This window comes from Saimiri boliviensis, chromosome 6 (genome assembly GCF_048565385.1).
Source record: "Saimiri boliviensis isolate mSaiBol1 chromosome 6, mSaiBol1.pri, whole genome shotgun sequence".
Classification (NCBI taxonomy): Eukaryota; Metazoa; Chordata; class Mammalia; order Primates; family Cebidae; genus Saimiri; species Saimiri boliviensis.
In genome coordinates, this window is record NC_133454.1 from 108,432,631 (window position 1) to 108,456,507 (window position 23,877).

At 36.6% G+C, this 23,877-nt stretch overlaps 1 protein-coding gene across 6 annotated transcripts in view; it reads right to left on the reverse strand.

Moving 5' to 3' along the window:
* Window positions 1–23,877, reverse strand: part of LRRC4C (leucine rich repeat containing 4C) — a 1,358,593-nt gene that overhangs the window by 536,903 nt on the left and 797,813 nt on the right. For all 6 annotated transcript variants that reach the window (XM_074401331.1, XM_074401329.1, XM_074401330.1 and 3 more), the window contains one exon: window positions 20,664–20,800. The gene's annotated coding sequence lies outside the window, so the exon portion shown is untranslated. The remainder of the gene's footprint in view (window positions 1–20,663; window positions 20,801–23,877) is intronic.

The following is a 23,877-nucleotide window of genomic DNA, read 5'->3' on the forward strand; positions in this document are numbered from 1 at the left end:
CTGGAAAATACTCTTCAGGATATTATCCAGGAGAACTTCCCCAACCTAGCAAAGCAGGCCAACATTCAATTACAGGAAATACAAAGACCACCACAAAGATACTCCTCAAGATGGGCAACCCCAAGACACATAATCATCAGATTCACCAAGGTTGAAATGAAGGAAAAAATGCTAAGGGTAGCCAGAGAGGAAGGGCGAGTCTCCCACAAAGTAAAGCCCATCAGACTCACAGTGGATCTCTTGGCAGAAACCCCCCTACAAGCCTGAAGAGAGTGGGGGGCAATATTCAAAATCCTTAAAGAAAAGAACTTTCAACCTAGAATTTCACATCCAGCCAAACTAAGCTTCATAAATGAAGAAATAAAATCCTTTACAATTTCCTGTCCAGCCAAACTAAGCTTCATAAATGAAGAAATAAAATACTTTACAAACAAGCAATTTCTGAGAGATTTCTTCACCACCAGGCCTTCCTTACTAGAGCTCCTGAAAGAAGCACTAAACATAGAAAGGAACAACCAGTACCAGCCACTCCAAAAACATACCAGATGGTAAAAAGCATTGACAAAATGAAGAAATTGCATCAACTAATGGGCAAACCAATCAGCTAGCATCAAAATGGCAGGATCAAATTACACATAACAATATTATCCTTAAATGTAAATGGGTTAAATGCCCCAATCAAAAGACACAGACTGGCAAATTGGATAAAGAGTCAAAACCCATGGATGTGCTGTATTCAGGAAAAAATCTCACATGCAAGGACATACATGGGCTCAAAATAAAGGGATGGAGGAATATTTAAAAAGCAAATGGAGAGCTAAAAAAAAAAAAAAAAGCAGGAGTTGCAATCCTTGTCTCTGATAAAACAGACTTTAAACCGGCAAAGATGAAAAGAGACAAAGAAGGACATCACATAATGCTAAAAGGATCAATGCAACAAGAAGAGCTAACCATCCTAAATATATATGCACCCAATACAGGAGCATCCAGATGCATAAAGCAAGTTCTTAACGACCTACAAGGAGACTTAGACTCCCACACAATAATAGTGGGAGACTTTAACACTCCACTGTCAATATTAGACAGATCAATGAGACCAAAAATTAACAAGGATATCCATGACTCGAACTCAGATCTGGACCAAGCAAACCTAATAGATGTCTACAGGACTTTCCCCCCACCAAATCCATAGAATATACATTATTCTCAGCACCACATTGTGCCTACTCTAAAACTGACCACATAATTGGAAGTAAATCACTCCTTAGCAAATGCAAAAGAATGGAAATCATAATAAAAATCTCTCAGAACACAGTGCAATCAAATTAGAACTCAGGATTAAGAAACTAACTCAGAAACATACAACTTCATCAAAACTGAACAACTCGCCCCTGATTGTTGACTGGATAAACAATGAAATGAAGGCAGAAATAAAGATGTTCTTCAAAACCAACAAGAACAAAGATACAACATACCAGAATCTCTGGGACACATTTAAAGCAGTGTCTAGAGGGAAATTTGTAGCAATAAATGCCAACATGAAAAGTAAGGAAAGATCTAACATCGACACCCTCTTGTCAAAATTGAAAGAGCCAGAGGAGCAAGATAAAAAAAACTGAAAACCTAGAAGAAGGAAAGAATTAACTAAGATCAGAGCAGAACTGAAGGAAAGAGACACAAAACACCCTTCAAAAAAATCAATAAATCCAGGAGCTGGTTTTTTGAAAAGATCAAAATAGACAACAGCTAGCCACACTAACAAAAAAGAAAAGAGAGAAGAATCAAATAGATGCAATAAAAAACGATAAAGGGGATATCACCACCAATTCCACGGAAATACAAACTACCATTAGAGATTGGTATAAACAATTCTATGAACATAAACCAGTAAACCTGGAAGAAACGAATAAATTTTGGGACACTTGCACCTTCCCAAGCCTAAACCAGGAAGAAGTTGAAACCCTGAATAGACCAATAACAAGGGCTAAAGTTGAGGCAGCAATTTATAGCCTACCAATCAAAAAAAGCCCAGGTCCAGATGGGTTTACAGCCAAATTCTACCAGACGTACAAAGAAGAGCTGGTACCACTCCTTCTGAAACTATTCCAAACAATACGCAAAGAGAGAATCCTTCTCAAATCATTTTCTGAGACCAACATCATCCTGATACCAAAACCCGGCAAGACTCAACAAAAAAAGAAAACTGCAGGTCAATATCCATGATGGACACAGATGCAAAAATCTTCAATAAAATAATTGCAAACCAATTGCAACAGCACATCAAAAAGCTTATCCATCACAATCAAGTAGGCTTCATCCCAGTGATGCAATAATAATCCACCACATAAACAAAACCAAAGACAAAAAACATATGATTGTCTCAATAGATCCAGAGAGGGCCTTCGACAAAATTCAACAGCCCTTTAGGCTAAAAACTATCAATAAACTAGGTATTGATGGAATGTGTCTCAAAATAATAAAAGCAATTTACTACAAATGCACAGGCAATATCATACTGAATGGGCAAAAACTGGAAGTATTCCCTCTGAAATCTGGCACTAGACAAGAATGCACTCTCTCACCAGTCCTTTTCAATATAGTATTGGAAGTTCTAGCCAGAGCAATTAGGCAAGAAAAATAAATAAAGGATATTCAATTAGGAAAGGAGGAAGTCAAATTTTCTCTATTTGCAGATGACATGATTGCATATTTAGAAGACCCCATTGTCTCAGCCCCAAATCTCCTTAAACTGATAAGCAACTTAAGTAAAGTCTCAGGATACAAAATCAATGTGCAGAAATCACAAGCATTCCTATACATGAATAGCAGACTAAAAGCAAACCAAATCAAGAGCAAATTTTCATTCACAATTGCTACAAAGAGAATAAAATACCTAGGAATACTACTGGCAAAGAATGTAAAAGACCTCCTCAAAGAGAACTACAAACCACTGCTCAAGGAAATAAAAGAGACAAACAGATGGAAAAACATTCCATGATCATGGTTAGGAAGAATCAATATTGTGAAAATGGCCATACTGACTAAAGTAATGTATAGATTCAACACTATCCCCATCAAGCTACCTATGACCCTTTTCACAGAACTGGAAAAACAAAAACAAAAACAAAAACAAACAAACAAAAAAACACCTTAAACTTCATGTGGAACTAAATTGAGCCCACATAGCCAAAACAATTCTAAGCAAAAAGAGCAAAGCTGGAGGCATCATGCTACCTGACTTCACACTATACTATGAGGCTACAGTAACTAAAACAGCATGGTACTGGTAAACAGAGATATGGACCATGTTTTGGTAAACAGAGATATAGACCAATGGAACAGAACAGAGGCCTCAGAGGCAACACCACACATCTACAACCATCTGATTTTGGACAAACGTGACAGAAACAAGCAATAGGGAAAGAACTCCCTGTTTAATAAATGGTGTTGGGATAACTGGTTGGTCATGTGCAGAAAACAGAAGCTGGACCCCTTCCTGACACCTTACAATAAAATTAACTCCAGATGGATTAAAGATTTAAACATAAGACCTAACACCATAAAAACCCTAGAAGAAAACCCTAGGAAAAGCCATTCAGGACATAGGCATAGGGAAGGGCTTCAGGACTAAAATACCAGAAGCATTGGCACAAAAGCCAAAATAGACAAATGGGATCTAATTAAAGTCCAGAGCTTCTGTACAGCAAAAGAAATAATCATTGGAGTGAACTGGCAACCAACAGAATGGGAACAAATTTTGCAATATATCCATCTGACAATGGGTTAATATCCAAAATCTAAGAAAACTAAAACAGATTTTCAAGAAACAAACAAACAAACAATGCATTCAAAAGCGGGTGAAGGACATGAATAGACACTTTTCAAAAGAAGACATATATGAGGCCAACAAACATAGGAAAAAATGCTCATCATCACTGGTCATTAGAGAAATGCAAATCAAAGCCACATTGAGATACCATCTCATGCCAGTCAGAATGGCAGTCATTAAAAAATCTGGAGACAGCAGATGCTGGAGAAGATGTGGAGAAATAGGAACACTTTTACACTGTTGGTGGGAGTTTAAATTAATTCAACCATTGTGGAAGACAGTGTGGCAATTTCTCAAGGACGTAGAAATAGAAATTCCATTTGACTTAGCAATCCCATTACTGGGTATATATCCAAAGCATTGTAAATCACTCCATTATAAAGACACATGCACACATATGTTCATTGCAGCACTGTTTACAATAGCAAAGATCTGGAACCAACCCAAATGCCCATCGATGATAGACTGGACAAGGAAAATGTGGCACATAGACACCATGGAATACTATGAAGCCATAAAAAATGATGAGTTCATGTCCTTTGTAGGGACATAGATGTATCTGGAAACCACTATTTTTTGCAAACTGATACAAGAACAGAAAATCAAACACTGCATGTTCTCACTCATAGGTGGGTGTTGAACAATGAGAACACATGGACACAGGGAAGAGAGCATCACACAGTGGGGTCTGTTGTGGAGGACTAGGGGAGGGATAGTGTGGGGTAGGGAGGTTGGGGAGGCATAATACAGGGAGAAATGCCAGCTATAGGTGACGGGGACATGGAGGCAGCAAACCACATTGCCATGTATGTACCTATGCAACAGTACTGCATGATCTGCACATGTACCCCAGAAGGTAAAGTATAACAAATTTTTAAAAATTTTTTAAAAAGAGGCTCTGTTATAGTCTTATTACATAATATTATAATTTATATTATAATTATTATAATTGATAAGTAGTACTTAAAACTATCAATGAAGCATCCTTACCAAATATTATTTCTTTAAAGTTATGACAGTCACTTGAAACAAATAATATTAAAGATCATTTTATCAAAGGGAAAACTGAAGTTCAGAGAAGCTAAGTGACTTGGCCAAGGTTACGGTTATATGTTCAGTAGGTAGCAGTCCTAGATCTGTGCTTAAGAATGACTGATTTGAATTACTTTTCTGTTCCTATCACCTTATGCCACTCAAAAAAAAATTTGTTAATTAGATTGTGTTAAATGAAAGTACAGCTGTGTATTGAAGGCTGAATTCAAAACTAGGTATTTGTTTTGAAAATGCTGGCCCAGACTTAAAAATAAGTATTTTGTGCAATATTTGGGACTGGAGACATATTCTTGAATTGATCTAAAGAACACCTCAAAAGCTCACATGCAGAAAGATTCAGAGAACAGGATGGTAGTTTGGGGAACTCAAACAAAGGTTTTGAAAAGTTGCTGAGGTCAAGAAGGAAGTAGATAGATGATGTGGTTCCCTGACACTTTCCATGCAAGCATGCTTCTCTCTCTTATTTTATTTTATTTATTTTTCTGAGATGGAATTTTGTTCTTTTGCCCAGGATAGAGTCAAGTGGCCCAATCTGGGCTCACTGCAACCTCCGCCTTCTGGTCAAGCAATTCTCCTGCCTCAGTCTCCCGGGTAGCTGGGATTCCAGGCACCCGCCACTATGCCAGGCTAACTTTTGTATTTTTAGTAGACATGGGTTTTCACCATGTTGGCCAGGCTGGTCTTGAACGTCTGACCTTGTGATCCACCTGCCTTGGGCTCGCAAAGTGCTGAGATTACAGGCGTAAGCCACCACACCCAGCCCAAGCATACATCTCTTTCTATTGGCTTTTGCATATCTGTATTTTGGAGATATCAGAATTAAGTCAAGCTGTGTAGAATGAAGATGAAAGGAATTCAAAAATGGAACAAGGAAGTGGGGACATAGTTGAGAAACCACTGTGCATTTTAAATGCAGCTTTAAATACTATCGGGAGAAACTATAGCACTTATGTAATCTTAGGATGCTCTTGCAAAACCTCACAGAGAAGTGGCATGGAGGGCTTCCCATTACTGGACTCAGATATCACAAAGTCAGGTATTTCATCTTATTTGTCTTTGAATCCAATGACCAAGACAGTATGTGGCTCTTAGTGAGTAAGTGCTGGTTTGTTTAATGGTGGCTCTGGAGGGTCTGAGCAATGAAGATACTTTAGCAATAAAAACCTTCAGGGAAGCATCAAATAAACAAACTCATCAAAGGTAAGAAATGTTGTCCAGAAGATAAAAGCACAGACTTTAGAATGGGAGTTTGTTTTAATTCAAACTCAGCTCCTTCTTCCCTAATTAAAATGCAATCCCTTTTTATCTTTGCCAAGTCTACTTTGGGTTTTTTTCCTAACCATTTTATGTCTTTTGTTTTCTCTTCCTATTATTTTTCTCATAATAAATGCAAATAAAACTTATTTTTCTAAGTTTCAGTAAGTGGTAGCATAAATATGTGGACAAGCAAATGAACACTGGATCAGGGAAGGTCCATAGAACACTATCAGATTCAAAGAGAGAAGTCATCTTTGTTCATAGAATGTGAAGAAATAGAAATACATATGTATATACACTTACAGACACACACAAGTACCTGACATGGGCTTTGGAATACATCTTAGCTCAGCCAAGTTAGTTTCCTTCCTTCCTTCCTTCCTTCCTTCCTTCCTTCCTTCCTTCCTTCCTTCCTTCCTTCCTTCCTTCCTTCCTTTTCTTCCTTCCTCCCTCCCTTCCTCCCTCCCTCTCCCCTTCTCTCTCCCTTCCTTCCTTTTCTTTCTTCTTTCCTTCTTTCCTTCCTTCCTTCCTCCCTCCCTCCCCCTCTCCCTTCTCTCTCCCTTCTTTCCTTCCTTTCTCTGTCTTTTTTAATCTTTCCTTTCTTTCTTTTTCTCTCTCCTTCTTTCTTTCTTTCTTTCCTTCCTTCCTTCCTTCTTTCTTTCCTTTCAAGATGGAGTCTCACTCTGTCACCCAGGATGGAGCGCAGTGGTGCAATCTCATCTCATTGCAACCTCCTCTACCTGGGTTCAAGTGATTCTCCTACCTCAGCCTCCCTAGTAGCTAGTATTACAGGTGCCTACCACCACACCCAGCTAATTTATATATTTTTAGTAGACACATGGTTTCACCGTGTTGGCCAGGCTGGTCTCAAATGCTTGACCTCAGGTGATCCATCTGCCTTGGCCTCCCAAAGAGCTGAGATTAAGGTGGTGAGCCACTGCACCCAGGCCCAAGTTGTATTTCTAAGCTCCCATTACCTCTGCTACAAAATGGGAATAAGAATATCTAACAGAAATAGATCAATAACATACAATATTTTAAGGAAATGAAGTTATAGAAAAATTTTACTTTTTATATTTCTATTTCTGTAATGTTTGATTTGTATTATATGAGTATTTTATAAGCAGAAAATCAATAAAGTTATAAAAATGAAATACATATATGGAAAAATGAATTCCTGAATTAAAAACTAATTTTGCAGACTAATTAAAATGGGTACAAAGTTTGATAAACAATGGCACTTGTAAATGTACATACTTTTCTTCCATTATATAAAATTGTGGGTGGGGTATTGTGCCCGGTTGTAGTCACACTTGGAAGACGTATTTCTCGCAATTAGCTTCCAGGTTTTTTTTTTTTTTTTTTTTTTTTTTAATTTAAGGACCAGTGGAAGTGTTAGTGTGAGGTTAAATGTTTCAGCATAAAAGACTGACTAATAAAGGATGGAAAACTGTGGGAAAACACTATAAACTAGTGGGTCTTTCAATAACGATTCCTAATTCTTAGGCTCCAAACTAAAGATTACAAATTTGTGTTTATGCTGGGATGCTTAAAGAAGCTTGGCTTTTCACAGCCAAAGATATTGTAACCTCATATATATATATATTTATATATATGTATATGTATATATATATATGTATATGTATGTGTATATATATATATATATGATATATATGTCAAATAATCTTTAAGTTTGTTACAGATGAAAGGAAGTTGGTTTGGGGGTTTATAGATTTCATTAATAAATGTTGTTTCCTCAAACGATCTATGAAGAACTACCAGAACCAAATATTTAAATATTCTTAGCAAGTACCACACATGGGCAGTAAAATGCTACTTTCTGATAAGTCTGACAACTAAGACGTCCACACTAACATTTAGACATAATTTATTTTAGAAATAAATGCTTAGCTGGGGGCAGTGGCTCACACCTTTCATCCTAGCTCTTGGGAAGTTCAAGGCAGGAAGATCCCTTAAGCCTGGGAGTTAGAGATCAGCCTGGGAAACATAGTGCGACGATATCTCTTTAAAAAATAAGAAAATGTAAAACACTGTTAGCCAGGCATGGTGGTGCATGCTTGTAGTCTCAGCTACTTGGGAAGCTGAGGCAGGTGACAGGGGTGTTGCTTGAGTCCAGGGATTCGAAATTACGATAAGCTGTGATAGCGCCATTGTACTCCAGACTGGAAAAGAGAACAAGACAGTGTCTGAGAAAAAAGAAAGAAAAAAAGAAATGCCTTATTTTTACATATGTGGCTAGCAAAACTTGGAGTCTCTTTATTAAGATTAATCTGATCTCACTTTAGCCAGTTTAAAAAAGAAAAAAGAGTCCATGGTTAATTACAAAACATGTTTACTCTTTGATTTATAGATTTTTTTCTCATAGCCTCAGGCAGTCTTATGAAAATATTTCCAACACCCCTATCCCTCCGGTCATAATAATAAAGCAAATCAAGCTATAGCTTTAATAGCCAGGCAATATTTAAAAGTCCTTTCTTATGCCAGTTTCACCTGGGTCATCCATGATAGAATTTTCAACCTTGACCTCTGGTACCCCAAGTGGGTATACGTTACTGAAATGAATTTAAATCTCAGTTATAATTAAAGCAAGTTGTCTACAGGAAGATTTTTCTTAAGCTTTTCCAGATACATCCCAAGGTCCTGGTATATAGGCCTCATTAAATTTCTTAGCTGCTCTAGAGATTCTCAGGCTTTGGAGAGCTAAGTGATGCTTACTATTGAAGCCTTGCTAAAGGAGTTCACCTTCAAATAGGACAGAAAGAATATATACACAGATACATACACAGTAGTAGGTTTACAAAACTACAAGATATGTCTACCAACATGCAGTGACAACTCAAGGAGCTCATAATCAGCAGGGGAAAATCAGAAGAAAACTCTACATAAAGACGCTATTCACTCCAGTAATTGAAGCAGAGCTTTAATTTTACAGGCAGAAGTAGAGAAAAAACAATTCAGGAAGAGGGAACAATATAAGTAAAAAGTAGATGCATAAAAAGGAGGGCACAATCTCATGCATGGTGTGCCTTGGCCCAGACAAGCAGGAAAACATGAACCTCTCAGATGCTGGGGCAACGAAGGTCTAAGGTGGCCCCGTCCCAGGTGAAGTGCAATGAGCAGCCTCGGACACGTCCTGCTCATCTAGGTTGTGTGAATGAAGCCAAGGAGGCTTTCTCCCACTGGACATACATCTCAGTGGCCTGCTACCAACACATCTCTACCCACTGTGGAAAAGGAGTACATGAGGCAACTGAAGATGACCGCATAGCAGTAGTCCAAGGCACTCAGCCTAAGGAGTATGGCTGATGGGTAAGTGAGATCCAGGTGAGAGACTAAACCTCTTTTTCAGGAAGAGTAAGTTCACATGGCGCTGGGAAAACTACACTATCTTAGGGTTAATGTAAGTACAGAGACATTGGTATTGGCATCTTAGAAAGTAAAGGAAAACCAATTAAAGCCCGATAGTATAAGAAAGGCTCAAAATGACATACAACAAGCAATCCCAGTATTGAGAGGTGGCACTAGGATTTAACTGTCAGTGTTCTCTTAAATATCGCAAATGCCTGCAGATGAGCAGGTCACCATCTAGCATACATATCAGGCTCTCCTGAAAAGGTGGCTGCAGTAACTAACATGAAACAGGGATTACCCACAGCATCTTCAACTAGACAGTGAAAATGAGATCTCATGAGTGGCCAGATGAGATCTTTCCTAAGTCACTCAGAGCCAAAGGTTCATTTTAATCATGAAAATGTCCAAAGTTATTTCTGGGAATCTCAGTCCTGTCTCACATTGCTTAGGAAATGTTCACTCATTCTATCTTCTTTGGCAGGATGCTATGCTGTGTTCTATATTGGCAGTGGGCACCCTGAGAATGCTGGTCTGAGGCAGTGATCTTCCTCTGGCGGCCCTTCAAGATCTTCAGTTGACAACATTGCACTGGTACTACCGATTCTGTGGTAGGAAGATCTTTCTCTCCTGATTTTAGCATCTGATTTTAGCATCTGGGCCCCCAGAGCAGCAAGGCTCATCTCCAGGTTAATTACTCCTCCAGTCACTTAGATTCTTCAGTTTCTATTCTAACTCTATCAATATTTAAAAGTGCTTTTTGGCAAAACCAAGTTTTATACTGTCTTTCCTCATTTCTCTTGATGCTTTCTTCCCTCCTGCGCAACTCTATCCACACATCTGCCTCTTGTAACGTTTAAGCTATTTTTTTTTTAAACTACCCCCTCCTATGTAGTTTCAAACTCCACCAATTCTATGCTTCAAAGTCCACCAGTTCTATGGTAGGCAATCTCTAAATTTCAGCCTGGACATGATTAGATCATGTGACTAAGTATAGAATGAAAACAGGTCACCAATATTTATAGAGTACTTTCATGCAGATTACATCGTTCCAACTTACAATTATCCTTTGAAATAGAACTATTTATTTTTGCATCTTCTTCATCTTAAATTTACTACAGTTAACAACCCCCTCCTTATCTTTCACCCCAAATCTCTCTTTCCTTGGAGCTCTCTACCTCAGGAAATGAGACTTCAAAGCTTCTATTTACTCAGACCAGACATGTTGGAGTTCTTAATCTCTTTCTTACGTCCGTCTTAAATCATGCCACAAATTCAATCTACTCGAAATATATAGAGAATCAAACCAATTCTTAACACTTTCACCTCTACCATCAAGGTCCGAGAAGTTATCATCTTCCACCTGGATTAGAGCAATAGTCCGCTAATTGTTCTTTAGGCATCACAGAAGACAGGGTGATTAGCACCCTCTCCCGGTCCTTCACACTTCCAGGCCTTCGCTCCTTAATTCTAGGACTCCCTAATCTATAGCCTTTTGTGTTCTTCAAATGCGTAAATTATGCCTCCACCTCAGGGCCTCTCCACTTGTTTCCTCCACTGGAAAAGATTTTTCTCCTACATATTGCATGCTTCAGCTTCTCACCTCCTTCCTAGCTTTCTCAACTTTACAATGATTCCTTCCCTAACTGTCAGTTTAAAATTGCAATCTGCTCCCATGCAAGCATTACCTGTTCCTTACCTACTTTATATTTTTCTGAAGAAATTATCCCCCATTCAACATAATATATTTACTTAAAACTATTTTGTTTTACTTTTTTGCTTACTGACTGTCGCTGTCCACTACAAAATGGGTATGTGACGGTTGGTATTTGTATTTGTGTTGTTCTCTGCTATATCTTCAACACCAAGAATAGTGCTTGACTCATGGGGAGTGCTCAATAAACATTTGTGGAATTACTGAATTAATCAATATGTGCTAAGCAATGCATGTATCTGGAGAATTACTGACTTGTGTTCCATTTCTTCCTCTGTAATTCACTGGCTCTTGACCTAGTGCATAAGTCTCTCTTAGTCATAGTCTTATTTATAAAACAGAAATAATTTTAAGGATGTTTACTAAAATGAATAAATGTGAAAATGTCTAGGACATAGTATACATGAAACAGATAGTGATTGCTATTGCTGTTTCTAAAATATGTTTAATAACCTGTGGGATGCCATTTTCAATCTTAATTAAACGGAGGAAGTTCTACTTTTTCCTGCAAAGAATGAAGGCACATGAGTTAATTAAAATACATGTGACAACATCCAGCTCAGGGTCTAATCCATAGCAGGTCTATAATGAATGTTTTTTTCAATTGGTCAGGTTCTTTTTTTTTCTTTGTTAAAAAATTCTATGCTGCACTACATTTCTTGACTTCAAAAGTAGTTTAGCATCATGGGGAATTGGAAGGATTTCATAAATTATAAGACTTAATATTCGATGTTGCTAAAAGAATACCTTGCCTAGGGCTTCCTATTCAATTTTTGTGCTTGTAGTGGCCAAAAATAAGGATTCTTCAAGGCAGGCCTAACAGTTCTGAGGCTCTGAGGTACTGGCCCTCCGTTAAAGAGATTTCTTCAGGACAATCCTCAAGGCCTTCCTTGGTTTTTATTTCCTATCAAAAGCATGGGAATTCCTAGTGAGTCATTCTCACAATATTTTATCTTGCAGATAACCTACCCCTGAAAAGTAACATTTTGTTAGGATTGCTGGAAACAAACAAATAAAAAACCACCTCTAGTTATCATCAAAATCATGTCAGCTAATTAGCAAATATAATATCACATGGTATAATTGCCTTTTTCCAAATCAAATAAAGGCAAGTTAGACTTTTACCAGTAGGATACCAAAGCCCCCTTTCACTGGCCTGCACCATCCCATGAAAGAATATTCTGCACTTCTCTTCCCAACTCAGTCTTCAGTGACATCACATCGGTGGGTGAAATGGCTATAGGGGAAGTAGACACACCGCAGAAACTTGCAAATATTACATATCTTACAAATTAGAGCCATATTTGTTCTCAGAGAGCTGATTTTAACACCACTGGTTCCACCTTGTTATTTTCAACTGCATGAAATAAACACCCATTTGCTCGACAATTGGTTATTGCCATGCCTTCTTTCTGCCAGGCACTCAATTTAGGAGTCGCTCTCTGTAATAGATGCATACCATTTGGCTGAATAGAATTTGTGTCTCAAATTGTTTTACTGCCTTAAAATTTCTGCTTTATGGTTTGGTTTCTTGAACGGTAAATGTGTTCTGTGAAACATTTTGCTTTACTGCAGTGATATTTCATTGTATTTGCAACATGAATGTGGAGCTTAAAGATGTAAAATGTAAGAAATCAAGCATAACAAACTCCTGTGATTTTTCAGCATATTTGTCATTGGATAAGAAAAAGCTGAGGGGAATTGATGTGCTACCAATATTATTATTGTTTCACCTAGTGGGTTAAGCAGGATTGGAGCCTTCACATGGGTGATACGTTTTTTCAAAAGGTTCTTCAGATCCACCTGGAAACTTCTGAAATTATGTTTGATAAATTGGAATATGTCAAGGAGATGCAATTGCCCTGCTTATATACTCAATTGGTTACCTATCACTTCTCAGACCTTAACGAGGTCATGTGAAGGTAGCTGAGAAAAACCAGCTAAATTGTGTATCACACAGTCAGAAAAATCGTGAAATCACATTCAGGTTGTTGACAATAAAAAGTGCCTGCTACTCTCTTACCCATATTTTTAATACTTTAAATTTTTTATTAGCTTTTATAATTCTAGATTAGCTTTGAAAATAAAATAAATATTTTGTTAAGATATTTTTTATGGGTTTTTTACTTTCCAACTTCATACAAGTCCTTTTATTTCTATACTATTTTGTTTTACTGTAGTAAGGGAAGAAATATTCTGAAATACGAATTTTTAGATTTGTCTTTTCTCATGAACTATTGCCTCTATCATGTTAGGTCCTTTTTAAAAAGATGCAATATTTTTCTTCAAGGGGTGAAGCTTTTCAAATACCTACAAAAACAAATATAAACTATATTTTTTCTATATTTTTTTTTAAAGGACAAAAAACCCATAATGTTTAAAATAGGTTATAACAATAGAAATCTGTCTTCCTAACCAAAAATTTTTATTTTTTTATTTCTAAGTTTCCAATAACAATATTTATGTTATTTCATAATATCCATATCTATTTTTAAATGATATTTTAATTCTGAATAGAATAAAATTAGATTCAAAAATACATTGTAAGAATACCTGGCAAATTTTAAAAAGCTAATAAACTCTGTACCTCTCGAAGCCCACATAATAAGGTAGTTTTCTGTTAATATAGACTATTGTTTATATTGATTACTACATGGCACTTTGAATATTTCAGTTTGTGGCAATTACAAAGTTCAAGGCGGATAAAACTACTACCATAAGATTCCAAATTCTTGGGAGTTTTAAGTTTAGAGTTCTCAGCCTAACTTTCTATATAGGGAACCTATCAAAGTGAATTTATATAAAAGAAAACACACACGAATAAATATACTCGACTATTTTAATTTTCTATTCTTATTCTCATTCTTCACTGAAAATTGCCTGTAAATATAAATTTAAGTATGAAGTAAAAATCATCCTTCTTCAAACCCCACTCTATTTTATAGCACTAGACACTCATGAAAAGCTTTTCAAAGAGCAAGCTAACCAAATGCAAACAAGAATTTTACTATTATTATTATTAATCTCATGATTATTCACTACTTAGAAAGCCCCCTAACTAAACATTGCCTTATCAAGTATATAAAGTCAGTTTATGCTCTCTAAGAGTTTATAACATATGTCAGAAAGAGGTCTCTTTTTCTCTGCCTGTTAGGAGCAGAGACCTCTTCTGCTTTCTCACCAGTCCCCTTGCCTTGCATTAAACATGGCTTACTTTTTGCTCCATCAGGGTTTGCAGTATCAGCATTACTACTTGCTCTCCAGCAGGGTTCCTGCTGGTTTGCCTCTGGCATCCCTGGTCCAAGAGTGAAATGCTGGAGAGTTTGTTAGCTGTGACTCCGACTTTCTGTCAAGGCATTTTTATATTTGTGAACAGTTATTTCCTTAGGTACCTGGACAGTCATTGTTTGTGAAATTCCCCAGCTTCATAGACTTTATAATAAATTGACAAAATTCAGAGCTCTTCCTTGGGTGATGTTTAAGGTTAAAATTAATGCTCATTTTCAAGGACATCCATGTTAACACATGATTCTTTTATTTTTAACTCATTGAAATCATTTTATTTTTGCTTGAGTGTGATGGGTGTGTGGGATTGACATTTGACCCAAAGACTACCAGTCTCTCTATATGATATAACATGAGGCTGTTGCCATTGACATTTGGGGTAAGAGAGTATGTGATTTAAGGCATTTAATCTTAAAATTTATTACAAGTATATGTGTAAAGAATGATGTTTGTCTTTCTTCTGCTGCTATCAAAACAAGAATACTAATCACCTGAGTTCATTTTTAGAGATAGAATTTTACATAAATAATTCTCTAACTTGATAAAGAATAAAGAAAATATTAAATGTGAGCATATTGTATCTAGAAATGTTACAGAATTTTTTTTCTGTAGAAGTTTTGGAAGACATAAAACAGATTATTTGCCATCAGCTGAATGTGATCTCTCTCCCTCTGTTAACTCTCATAGCAAGCCATGTGTGATGACTAATGTACTACATGAGGCACTAGCAGCAGACAAAGATGAACAAGACACTGCCTTGCTCTGAGAGATTTTTACCTTGAATGTTATAGTTATGTTGATCTATTTTATCACTGTTAATGGCCCTGTTTTACTTGATAATTATTTCTGCATCACATATATTTATGGCCCCCTCAGTGCCTAGAATATTTAGCACATAGACCAATTTGTTAAGTGAATTTATTTAATAATTATTCTTTTATTCAACAATTATTTGTAAGCTCCTACTATTTAAGGTAGTTATCTCTTTAAGGTGGTTTTGCATGTATTCTTATCCTATCAGGAAATAAACTTAGTAGATGTTTTTTGTTTTGTTTGTTTTTGTTTTTGTTTTTTGGAGATGGAGTCTCACTCTGTCTCCCAGACTGGAGTGCAATGGCATGATCTTGGCTCACTGCAACCTCCGCCTCCTGGGTTCAAAGGTTTCTTCTGCCTCAGCCTCCCAGGTAGCTGGAACTACAGGCACCCACCACCATGTCTGGCTAAGGTTTTGTATTTTTAGTAGAGATGGGCTTTCACCATGTTAGCCAGGATGGTCTCCATCTCCTGAACTTGTGATCCATCTGCTTTGGCTTCCCAAAGTGCTGGGATTACAGGTGTGAGCCATTGCACCTGGTCCAAGTTTGTTGTTGTTGTTGTTGTTGTTGTTGTTGTTGTTGTTTTTGTAAATTTATAGTTCCATCGCAATAATTATGCTATTATTTTAGACATCAAAATAGAGCCAACAAAATATCTGCAAAAATTCTTCCAAGGGATGTCTACTTACAGAAGGATAGAATAAACCTCTTTTCCTATTTATCCCATTAACTGCAACCAAAAATCCCAGACATTACATTTGAAAAATGTACAAGAAGCCCTTGAAAAGTGGAGGGAAGAAGGAAGACTATACAAGAAGCTCTGGACCCAAGTACTGACATGGTGGTGAGTTCCTGGATTTCTGTTTTGGCTCCATATATCCCAGATTTGGAGCTGAAGAAATCAGAAACCCAGAAATGACAATAGGTACATATATACACACACAGAGAGAAACAACATCTGACTCTTTCTAGCCAAAGGACAAGGAAAGGGCAACTTAATAAGATAGAAAAATTGGAGGCAATTAACACTTTCATCCACCCATACCTAAGAGAAAAAAATATGGCCTTATCCCTACCGAGGCCATCAATGCTCTAATGAATAATCTATATTTCTACCTTCACCAGGCTCTGACAAGGTCTCCTCATTTTCCACCAAGGTAGTGTCAAAGAAGATCACATAGAAGCCAGGACATTCATCCCTGCCAGGCAGCAACCAGGCCATCCTCTACCCCTTGTATCATCAGTGGAGATAACATAGGAATCCTGAACTTCTACCCTTACCATCCCTACATGTTGGGGTGGTGTCAAACTAGGCTTAGAGGAGAGTCAGGGCTCTCACCACCACCCAGCAATAATGACACCAATACCCAACCACCCTCCTGCCACCACCAGGGTGTCAGTGGTAGATGAGTTGTGTATAGTTACAAGGCATTCCTATTCTTCCTAGCCAGGAAGGTATCAATGGAAGTCTAGTGGAAGCTGGAAGTCCTGTTCATGCCAGTAGTGATAAAGAGCCCTTGCCCACTCATATATCAGCAGGGGACAGGTAAAGAAACATGAGCTTCTACCTCCAACTGCTATTAATTCTACTTCCGCTTCCCCTACTGGAGCAATACTGGAGAAAGCCAGCTAAAACTGAAGGTTTAAACAAGATCCAGAAACTCATAATATCATACCCAAAATGTCTAGGTTTTAACTGCAAACTACTTATTATACCAACAATCCGTGAGATTTTAATGAAATGAGAAAAAAACCAAAAAAACAAAAAAACATTTGGTGCTAATACCAAGGTGAGCAAATGAACCCCCAGCAAATGCCAGAGGCAATTAAATAACATTTGACTTCAGTTTCATACCTTATAAAAATTAATTCAAGGTTCGGGGGGAACTTGTCATAGCCTGGTGAAGGTAAAAATGTAGATTATTCATTAGGACATTGATGGTCTAGGTGGGGATAAGGCCAACTTTTTTTTCTTATGTATGGGTGGCCGAAAGTGTTAATTGCCTCAGAATTTTCTATCTTCTTGAGTTGCTTTGTCCAGAGAGAGTCATATGCTGTTTCTCTCTGTGTGTGTGATTATGCACTTATACCTGATAAATAAAACTATAAAAATTTTGGGAAAAAAACATAGAAGATAAACTTTGGAGTCTATGCTTGGCAAAGAGTTTCTAAACTAATAAATAGCTTGGCCCAAAAAGGGCAAAACTGATAAATGGGATTTTATCAGAATTTATATCTTTTGTTCTGTGAAGGCTTAAGAAGATGAGAGCACAAGCTATAGACTGAGAGAAAATATTTGCAAACTAGTTATTTAATAATGGTTAATATACAGAAAATATCAAAAAATTCTGAAAATGCAGCTGTAAAAAAAAAAAAAACAGAACAAAATAAAACAAAAATCCAATTAGAAAATGGGCCAAATACATGGACAGATCTTTTGGTTAAAAGGATATACAGATGGCAAATAAGTGCATGAAATGATGCCAAACATCATTAGTTATTATAAATGTGAACTATCACAATGCATATTTTATATCTGTACTACACAGCAATCATATGAATGTCCTTAGTTGATTTTCAGGAATACCATTCAGTTTATAGCCCTGCCACTTAAATGGCCATGTTTTCTACAGAATTCTCTTATAACCCACAATCTAATGCTACTTGACTAAGTCAGGAATGGCACTAGACCAAAAGTCAAGTAAATCTTAATTAAGTCATAATCTAGGATCTTAGTGATCAGGTGAATTAAGCCAAGCATATTCTCTCTTTTGAAAATTTAAATACACACACACAGACACACACACCACACACACACACATACAAAGAATAGGCTGTGTGCTTGTTATTAAATTACAGTCTCTCAGTTCAAGTCCATCTTCCTCTTGCTCTGATATGCTGCGGCGGGGTCTGTGTGAAGCATATATTTTTCTTTGCCATCTGGTTCCTTTTGCCGATACAGGGAGACAGAGGGAGACTAGAAGCTTGAAAGTGAAGAAGAAAGTGATTCCTGCTTTTGACAACCCTGTTGGTTCCATTAGCTATTGAGCAGCAGCTGGTTCTATTTTGTACATTTTTCTACAATTCCAGAAAAAACCTAATTGTACACTTTCCTAGTGGTACAACTTGTACCCCTTCCTCAGTGATGTGATTCCAGTTCTGCCTGTGGATTCCTTTCCAGTTCTTCAGGCTGTAACACTGGCTGAGTAAGATTCCCTACAAAATTCTGTATCCCAGCTCCATGGGTTCCCCAATTTAAGATTCTGGAGTACAGCCCCAGCTGGCAGCCTGTCCATAAAGGCAAGACTTTTAGCTCTGTGGAGCCCTTGCTGAGCTTTTAAAGTTCCTCCATTTTTTCAAGGAACACCCTCACCCAACACTCCTGTATTCCAGTTCTTCAAAGCCCCTGCTCCAGTATTCCAAATTCTAATAATCTCTTACTCTTACTTTTGTCCCTGTATCTAGGATATACACTTCCTGTAGTTACTACCTTTATGATTCTTCAGTGGTTTTTTTTTTTTTTTTGTCTTTATTATTTGCCAGTAACTGGCTAACTATTCTTTGATAACTCTGCCTATTAAAATACATGGTATGGTTTCTGTTTCCTGAATGTAGCCGGATTTACACAGGTAATTAGTAGCAGGAGTTGAAGCTGTTAATGGGAAAGCAGCTGCAGAGGCCATGATTGGCTATGTGCAAGGCAAAATTTTAAGAGGAACCAATATTAAAAGGCTCAGAAAAACAATCAGAAACAAAAAAGAAGAAAAATGAATAGCCATTCAGGGAGAAGCAGAATTTCAAAAAGTTTAAAGTGTCCGTTGCTCATAAGAACGACACAGCATATAAGAAGCTTCTAGAACTGCCTTTCTTTTTTATTCTTAATTTTTTTTTCTTAATTTGGTTTCAGTTCCAGCCCACATATTGCCAGAAAAATTCCCTTTTTTACATAGGTCACCTAAATGAGTCTTTTTTTCTCAATAAACAAAAGAGCCTAATGAAATAACATCCTTCCTTGTGTATAAATAGAAAGACTAAGTTTGAAGGCAAGGAAAAGAAACAGTTACATATGTTTAAAAAACAAGATTCATGTCTTCTCTCTCTTTTGGTTGATATTTCTCTTGAGTAGCTGGTACCTCATCTTTACCTTACCATTGCTTTGTCATCTTTAGAGAGCACTTCACACTTGCAAACGCCTTCATATCTAGATTCTTATGTGACTCTCCAAATAAAGTGATATCCCTGAAGATAGATTAACATAACTTCTATTCAGCTTAATCTACATAATGTGACGGAGTTGATGAAAGAAAGGGTTGTCTTCTGGGAGAATCATGAGTTATGAATGTAGGACAGATAGTTGTTATAAATGCAACTGAGAGAGAGCTAAATATTAACAGGAAAATGCATGAGCAATACATTTTACCTTCATTTCCGGTCTATTTATAATGTATCTACTTATGCCTTAAGACAGCACAAATAATTCAAGTAGTTGCCAGTTAAAAGGGAAAGTACAAACGTCTCCCCTACCCTGAATGGTGCTTAATTTAACTAAAATTTGATCTTTTTCTCCCCCTTAACACAGTGAAACCCCACAGATGAATGAAGAGATTGTTCCAATTGTACAGAGCTAGGTAGGTCCTATTTCTATGTGTGAGTCTCCTTGACTCTTGATGGTATAACAATTATTAACTACAGAGGATGCCACAACCCAGTCCTCCAGCTTACAAACGGCCACTTGTTGTGCGTTACTTAGACTTTCATTCTTCCCCACTGGTTCCTTCAGACAAGTGGAACTTACCCAATAGCCCAACAGAAAATATTTTCATGCTGTCACCACATCAAGCTTTCCAATCTCTTCAGGTTTTCAGAGACAATCGAAAGCCAGCAACCATTCCCAAACACTTTGTTCCATATGAATGACTGAACCACTGCCCCAGTTTCAAAAATAGGAGCTGGGGCTTCACCGTTTGTCCACCTGTTTTATTCTGAATACCAAGCAGGCCAATCTGCCACTCTTAACTCCCGTAGTAGTGCTCAAAAACATCTGTTTGGAAACAGTTTGACTCCTGCCCTTCTGCATAAATCACTACTGGTAAACGTTTTATGAGGTAGGAACTTTTTCCCCCTGCTTTCTCTTTTTGTAACTGAATGAAGCCCAAATGAACAAGATGAAATGGCTAGACATTTAGCCATATGCCGGCATCCGCGTGTGTACATTCGGGAGGAAAAAGAAGCTTTCAGCTGTACCAAAGGAGAATTAGAATTATCTGAAATGTAATTAACAACCCCATAGACAATGAATTTTTGAAGGATTCTCATGGAGTAAATGATGCCTCTCACTTACCTGTACCGAATTGTTCATGGACTGGTTTCCCTGTTTGCAAAATTTGAATCCACTTAATTTATGGTGATTCCAAAGTAGTTTTAGGATGTTTCCATATTGTTAATCCACATATGTTATCCTTGCTTTTTCAGTAACTCCTACATAAAATAGAATAAAAGGACATAATTAGTATTATTTAAAATGCTCAATAAATGCTGGTAGATTTTAACACCTATAGCTCACACTAAAAAAAAAAAAAAAAAAGAAAAGGAAAAACACACATTGACCTTTTGTATTTTTATATGATAGAAAATAATGGGAAAATATATTTTCTCCTTGAAAAACTATACCAATGTTATAGTATTTTGGAAATTTAATTACACCATGTAGTAGATGTCCAGGTGACCGGTAAAGGCTAAATAAAAGTTTATTGATTAGAGCCTCAATATAATAGCTTTGATTAAAATTTGCTTGTTCCTGCATGCTCTAAGAAGGTGGAAAGGAATTTAACATCTGAGAAGTTACCATAGGCCTGGGACTATGTGAGTTACTTTTACATGTATTATTTTTTTCAATCAGTAATATTTCTAAGAACTTAGTATCTATACTGTCTGAGAGATTTTTTTTAGCCTAATTTTTCAAATTATAAAGCAAAGACTTAAAAACAGGGGATGTTAGATGATAAGTCCACTTAAACTGAATACACTATCCATTTGTTTTAGTCAGATGGTGGAGAAGACCACTGATTATTGCTTTGTTTTGTTTAAATAATTAATATCAAAATTTGTTTGCGTGTTGAATCTGACCTAAGACAAATGAAAGGAGTTATTTTGATACTAGGCTAATTAAGAATTCCAAAGAAACATAGATAATGAATTTCCTGTCACAATATATCATATTATGATGAAACGCCTTAAGCACTATTAAACAAAATTTGGAGAAGGCTGTGTTTTGGCCTAAACTCCTGCAATAGGCCCCAGTAGACCAAACCAAAATGGAGCCACTCATACTAAGTGCCATGCAATTGAAGTAATACTTTAAAAAACAGGAAAATCTCCAAACAGCCCATTTTTCCCCCAAAATAACTAGAGATTCACATAAACCATTTGAAAACAGGCCAGTCATCCCAACCCAGCATGATAAGGAAGTCTCCTCTACCTTAACGTTCCTAACAAGAAAAATGACCTGACATTAACCAATCTGCTTTTATGTATATTCTGTTTCCTTGTTTCTGCTCACGTTACCTTTGAAAAACTGACTGTTGTGCTGTATCTATGAAGTACATTTCTATTTTTATAGATGAGATACTGCCCAATACATAAATCATTAATAAAAGTCAATTCGATTGTCAGACCCAATTTGTTGTAATTTTGTTATTTGACATCACATAATTTTTTTCCCTATTACATTTGTTTTGGCCTGAAATGGCATGCCTATTTAGGATTTACAGTACTCTTTTAACTAAATTTAACAAAAATAATTTCCTGTGCATCTAAATGATATTGCTTATTTCATGTAATATTCTTTTATATTAACAAGTCTTTATTAAGAAACTCAGCCATAGTAGTTCTCTTTGACAAGACCATAGAATCATTATGACATGACAAACCACCCATTAGTGCCCTCTTGTTTCCAAAAATAGCCAGCCACAGAAAATCCTCTGCCCCTCACATTAAACTTCTCTCATTTGAAACATCCCCAAATTGCTCAAGTTCCCCCTTGTAGCCAATCAATTCTTGTAAAATGTACCATTTAGAAAATCTCTCTAGTTTCCATAATCCCATCTTAATAGAACATTTGCCAGTCAGGTAAGTCTGACTATTCTTTTATTTTACATCCTAAAATTTACTCTCCTTCCAACTCATTGGAAACTTGGCTTAAATAAAAGATATAGCAGAGGTATCCCCTTGCCACAAGTTTAGGAATAAACAGTCTCTGTAAATTTTTTCTAAGATTTAGTTTTGATCAGTGTCATTCTGTTTTATTAGAGGAATATCTAGGACAATATGTAAGTCTAGAGAGAAGTGTCTTAACATGTTCTGCAATTTGAAGATTCTTCCTGGTACATGGTAAGAAAACATGGTACAGCTAATTTAAAATAGATGGGGGAAAAGGTAGGGAGAGAGGAGAAAGAGAGAGAGAGAAAGAAAAAGAAAGAAAAAAGTCCTGAATTACATGGGAGAATGAATACTAAAGCTGGAAAGTAGAATAAATGATTGCCCAATTGTCGTTCAATTTATAAAATATCTAGAAGACACTTAATCTATCATTGTCATATGCCATTGCTAAAATTTAATAAAATATCCATCTATTGGAGATTCACTATAAGCTAGGCACCAATTAAGCAATTTCCATGCATTATCTAATTTATTCACTAGGGAAAAATTGGGGCATCAATAGAAAACTATATATTTAACACAACCTTCTGCTTATCAGAAGGTGATTCTATGGAAGAAGTCTACAGAATTTACAACTCAGTCAATTGTAAATACTTGCTAGCAATGCAAAATAATTTTTCTCTGTAGACAGTTTTATTTTTCTGTTCAATAATATGGTTCACTTGACTTCCTTCTCTATGAAAGAAGCTAGTTTTGCTTGCATTTACAAATCTATTTCAATATTTCTTATTTATATGTGTCTTTATTGTGGATTTTCCTTTGAACTGGTTAGAATACTCTGGTTCTCTCATTGATAAATGAGTGATGAAAAAACTTAAACATCTGTTCATTTTATATTTGTATGAGAGCTGTGATTTTAACTTTTTTGAAAACGATCTTTTGACCATTCTTTACAAAAACTCAATTGGGGTTATATATTATTGAATACATTTTACAGACAAGGCTTAGCAGGGTTTCATGACTTGCCTAAAGGCCACAAACATCCACTGTACACCTTCTGACTGTTAGGTAATATGCTAGATGCCAGGGCTGCAAAACTAAACAAGGTTGTCTTTAGCCTCAGGGTCAAGAAAACAGGAGCAAATCTTTAGTGAGGATTGCCTCCTATGTAAGGTGCTTTCATAGATATCCAGGAACTAAACACATTTAATGAATACATACTACTCGAAATTCACTTGCTATATAAAATATTGAACTCAAATAGATTCAAACAGTGTTATACTCATTATCTCAACTTGCTCTATGAACTATTGCTAACTAAATTCAGGAATGAAATAGATTTGTATAGGAAGAGACACTTAATTACTATCTTCTAATCCTTCAAGTTGCCATATGAG